General features: G+C 42.0%; 1 non-coding gene across 1 annotated transcript; it reads right to left on the bottom strand.

The window, feature by feature from the left end:
* Positions 1-5252: 5252 nt before the first annotated feature.
* Positions 5253-5326, bottom strand: TRNAN-GUU. Its single transcript has one exon. It is a non-coding gene; the product is annotated as a tRNA-Asn (tRNA).
* Between the last annotated feature and the right edge of the window lie 365 nt (positions 5327-5691).

Raw genomic sequence — 5691 nt, 5'->3', positions numbered from 1 at the left:
TCTACTGTTTCTTATCATAATTTTTTGTTGAGCATACAATTACATCAACAAAAAATTACTGACAAATTTGCACTTCTAATTAAAAAATTCTATAAGATCACACTTTGTTGGGATAATATTTGCTATGGAACAGAAACTAAATAAAGTTTATTATTCAACACCTACAGATTTCAGATCAAAGCAATATCCTGATGCACAGGTCTGCATTAGGTTCTGCTACCTAAACAAAGAGTGGAGGAAGGTGGAAAAATGTGTTGACTTTGCATTACCCACTAAACATTTAGTGCACATGACTGGGCTTGACCTTTCTGTTCAAACAAATACTCTCATCAACCAGGACAATGGAAGATGTCAGACTATAATGCGTGATATATATTCCACACACTGACTGAACTGGATATGGCCCATTTTACTTTCCAGTGAAGTAAGCCATGCTGAACACACATTTATTTCTGTTTTATTATTATTGTTATTACTATTATTATTATATCCCCTCTGCATTATGATATTGAACAAAATTGTTTTTATTTTTGTAGGGTTTTTTGTTTGTTTGTTTTGTTTTGTTTTTTTGCCGAAGTTTATACAGCTTTCTTTGCCTTTGTGCTTAACCTGAAGTTTTGACTCCATTCATTGTGAATGCACTGTATAGATAGTCATCATAATCAAACATGAATACTTGATGAATTTTTAAGGGAATTTCCTTTTATATATGAATCCAACATGTTTTTGTTTTTGTTTTTGTTTTTGTTTTCTGATAGAGATGAAGAAGTACTTTGTACTGTGCAAAAGATTTTACAGACAAGTAAAATAGAAGAGACCAGTCAGTCTCTTTCTCCAAAGAAGCAGCCTTGATAATGATGGGACTGTACAGCCAATCCTCTGTGTTCTTACTGGAAACAAAAATTCTGCTTGTAATTATAAACTTGCTAAATTATTTATTTTTCCTTTTTCACGCCATTAAATATGATCTTTGATTCTATTCTTCAGAGCTTTGGTGGTGCTTTTGGTAAAACTCTAGGGACGAAAACAGGAGAGAGATGACAATGTGGCAATCTCATTTATTGCACCAGCATTTGTCTCAGGATCAGTCACCCACCACTGGCTATTTCTATTAGTTTTTCCAGGGAAATAATAGTTTACCTCTTCACTGGCCTGAGGTGTTCATCCCCATGCACTTTAACAGAAAATATAGAGCAGTACATAAAAGTTCTAGTCCTTGTTCTTTACCAATGCCTTCTGTCTTCTGTCATCAGTGGTTCTTCTGGTCTCCCCAGCCAGACCAGAGAGCAGAAATTACCAAAGAAGGGACCAATATTACCTCATCAAATTCAAAAAAGAGCTGCAAAGCTTTGAATCAAATAAGCTCTGTTTTCTTTGTTTGTTTTCTTTGCTGTTTTTTGTTTGCTTTTTCTTTATTAAAAAAAAAAAAAGGCAATTTCAAGGTTAAGTACATATAATACTAAAAATCATTTTTAACATATTATATACTTACAGAGGTTACAAAACAAAGGGAATCATTTCAACTGCCAGCAATGAAGAATTATGGCCATGTCTGTGTCCTAGAAGTATTTTTTGTTGGCAGTTCAAGGTTTTGTAGAGGCAAGTGGAGATTTGGATACTGGTTTGGCTTTGTATCTTATACAAAATACAGTCCCTCCAGCAGATAATGCCTCCAATCCAACAAAACAAGATTTCTAATCAATCCTGAGTGTGATCCAAGAGTAGTGAGAACTATTTAACTGTGGGGAAAATAAATGTCTTAAAAATGAAATCTCACAATTTGTCCAAATAATGCCTCTAAAGAAAGACTATATGAATAATTTTTAAATTTTCTTTACAGTTTGAGCACAAACCAGTATCTGTGGGAGTAAAAAATGTCTCTAGTACTGCAGTTGTCTGCTGTAGTTAGTCACTGTATTTTTGCTTTCTATGTATAGCTTCAGGATGCAGAAGTCAAATCCAAAATGATCTATTATATGCAAAATGATCTATTATATGCAATACTACAGGCCACCTGATCAAAGGGAGATTGTTGATTGTTGATGAGGCTTTTCTTGCTTCAGATGCTCATGGGCTCTTCTCCTGATCGGGGACTTCAATCATCTGGATATCTGTTGGAAAGATCACACGGCGAGATCCAGGAGGCTCCTGGAATGCATTGATGATAACTTTCTGGTCCAGGTACTGAACAGGCTGACTAGAGGTGAAGTGTTGTTGGACCTGCTGCTCACTGCGGAAGAGATCATTGAAGGCTTTAAAGTTGGAGGCAGCCTGGGCTGTAGTGACCATGCCTTGGTCAAGTTTGTGATCTCAAGGGATGTGGGCCTGGCAGAGTGGCATCAGGACCCTGAACTTTGGAAGAGCGAACTTTAAGCTGTTCAATGGACTGTTGGCCAAGATCCCCTGGGATGCTGTCTTTAAAAACAAAGATGTTGAGGAGAGCTGGATAGTCTTCAAGGATGCCTTCCTGAGAGCAAAAAAGCTCTCCATCCCTTTGAATAAGAAAGGAGGCAGAGGAAGTAGGAAACCGGCATGGCTCGGCAAGGACCTGCTGGGCGTGCTAAGGGCAAAGAAAGGTGTGTACAAACTCTGGAAACAAGAACGTGTCATCTGGAAAGAATACAGGGATGCCGTCTGGACTTGCAGATGTGGGATTAGGAAAGCCAAGGTGCAGGCAGAACTAAAGTTGGCAAGGGACATGAAAAACAATAGGAAGACATTCTACAGGTACACTGGCCAGAAAAGACAGGCCAAAGCAGATGTACCTCCTTTGGTAAATGTAAAAGGAGAACTGGCTTCAACAGACAAAGAGAAGGCTGAGGTACTGAATGAGTTCTTTGCCTTGGTTTTCACTGGCAGCCAGGATTCTAGTATTTTTCGTGTCCCTGAGCCCTGCATCCCTAAACTTCTAGGTGGGGACTGGGGCAATAAATCCCCACCCAGTGTAAGGGCAGAGCAAGTCCGAGACTGCCTCATGAGACTGAATGCGTACAAGTCTATGGGGCCTGATGGTGTGCATCCCAAGGTTCTGAAGGAGCTGGCTGAGGTGGTTGCCGAGCCACTCTCCATCATATTTGAGAAGTCGTGGCTGCCAGGTGAGGTCCCGGATGACTGGAGGAAGGGTCACATCACTCCCATATACAAGAAGGGGAGCAAGGGGAACCCTGGGAACTACAGGCTGGTGAGTTTCACCTCTGTGCCTGGGAAGATCATGGAACAGATCTTCCTGGATGACATGCTTGATCACATGAGGAATGAACGTGTGATCCAAGACAGGCATGGCTTCACTAGTAGTAGGTTATGCTTAACCAATCTGGTGGCCTTCTATGATGGAGTGAAGGCATTGGTGGATAAGGGAAAGACAACCGATGTCATTTACCTGGACTTGAACAAGGCCTTTGACATGGTCCCCACCACATCCTTATCTCCAAATTGGAGGGATGTGGATTTGATAGGTGGACCACTCTATGGATAAGAAATTGGTTGAAAGGCCGCAGACAGAGGGTGGTCATCAATGGTTCTATATCCAGGTGGAGGCCAGTAACAAGCAGCGTCCCTCAAGGGTCTGTCTTGGGACCGGTGCTCTTTAACATCTTTATCAATGACATCGATGATGGAATCGAGTGCACCCTCAGCAAGTTTGCTGATGACACCAAGCTGAGTGGTGCGGTTGACACCGTGGAAGGAAGGGATTCCGTTCAGAGGGACCACAGCAGACTTGAAAGGTGGGCCTGGGTGAACCTAATGAGGTTCAACACAGCAAAATACAAGGTTTTGCACTTGGGCCAGAGGAATCTCAGGCATCCATACAGACTGGAAGGAGCAGTTCTTGAGAGCAGCCTTGCAGAGAAGGACTTGGGTGTCTTGATAGATGAAAAGCTTAACATGAGCCAGCAGTGTGCTCTTGCTGCTCGAAAAGCAAATGGTGTCCTGGGCACTCAGAAGAGGAATGGCCAGCAGGGACAGGGAGGTGATTGTCCCCCTCTACTCTGCTCTTGTTGGAACCCCCAGTACAAGAAAGACAGAGAGCTGTTGGAGAAGGCCCAGAGGAGAGTCACAAAGATGATCAGGGGAGGACTGGAGCACCTCCCCTATGAAGACAGGTTGAGGAGCTGGGCTTGTTCAGCCTGGAGAAAAGAAGTCTGCGGGGTGACCTCATTGCCAACCTTTCAGTACCTAAAGGGAGCCTACAAAAAGGAGGGGAATCAACTCTTTGAAATGATATATAATGGCAGGACAAGGGGAAGTGGTTTTAAGATGAAGGAGGAAAGATTTAGGTAGGATGTCAGGGGGAAATTCTTTACAGAGGGAGTGGTGAAGTGCTGGAACAGGCTGCCCAGAGAGGTTGTGGATGCCCCGTTCCTGGAGGTGTTCAAGGCCATATTGGATGGGACCCTGGGCAACCTGGTCTAGTATTAAATAGGGAGGTTGGTGGCCCTGCATGTGGCAGGGGAGCTGGAGATCCTTGAGGTCCCTTCCAACCCTGATTCTGTGATTCTGTGAAAATGGAGAGAATGAAAAGTCTGACCAAAGCAGAAAGCATATTGCATTGGAGAAGTCAAGTATCCAGAATGGGTCAATCTTGAAGTCTCATTCGGCAGTCATTTTTTGCTTCAGTGATGGAGGACTACATCTCTATGACACACAAATTGGATTACTGGAAAAAATAAAATAGCTGAAATCATAAAATCAAGATAATCGAGAAAATGCAAAATTGAAGAATATGTAGCACATCAGTCATCTATACAGTAAATGAGGCAGTAAAAATGGAACCAAAAAGCAAGATAGGCATATGCAATGACTAATGGCTAGCAGAGGAATAACGTTTCCTTACCTTAATCAAGAAGTATATTGAACTCCAAGGTTTTCAGGTGGCCTGCATTTCTTTAGAAAATATTGTGAAAAGTAAATATTTCAGCATCTAAGTTGTCCTCATTTAGCACAGAGCAGTGAAAGCAAGAGTTCCTGTTACCTCGAAGTCTAAGCTGTATCAGGAGCGTGTAGGTACAGATCCGTCTTGTCACGGTGTCCTGTATCACTTTGGGCTTCATCAGCTTTCCTGATGGATGGAAATGGCAAGGAAATGTATGCCTGCATAAATAAACAGATGCTGGCTTTTTTGACATTTCAAATCACTCTAGGAAATGATAAAGCAACTTTTCTCTCTCTTTTCCAAAATCAACCCACACAGGTACCAAGATTAGAAGGAACCTCCATCACATCACTCATGAGGGTCCAACCTCCAAACAGCTCGTCCCTGGGTGGGCTCGAACCACCAACCTTTCGGTTAACAGCCGAATGCGCTAACCCATTGCGCCACAGAGACTGTCCTTTGCTGATCCTCCTGTCATTTTTTAAACATAGAGACATCTACCCAACCAGGGATCTGTTTTCAGATGATGAATCTGAATTCCAAGAAGGTGGAAGCCCCCATTATATAAATCCAACTTATATACAAGTTCAGAAAGCTCACTCTTCTCTTCACTCTTGTTCTTTTCTGTATCAATCTTTGTCTGTCCTCCTTCAGAGGCAGGTTTCAGGATCCCTCTTTCATTCGTTATTAGAGGAAATTAATACTGCCTTTAGATTGTTTCATCTACCTGCAGTTCCTATTGTAATGAGCAGTAGCCAATTCTCAGAAAGAAAATCTACAGTGAAATAAGAAATGGAATCCATGATCTCAAACCTCAG

The sequence above is a fragment of the Lagopus leucura genome, unplaced genomic scaffold (genome assembly GCF_019238085.1).
Source record: "Lagopus leucura isolate 7727_CA_CO unplaced genomic scaffold, USGS_WTPT01 Super-Scaffold_100002, whole genome shotgun sequence".
In the NCBI taxonomy this organism is placed as follows: domain Eukaryota; kingdom Metazoa; phylum Chordata; class Aves; order Galliformes; family Phasianidae; genus Lagopus; species Lagopus leucura.
Note: the sequence above shows the minus strand (reverse complement) of the source record. Positions and strands in the feature narration are given on the sequence as shown.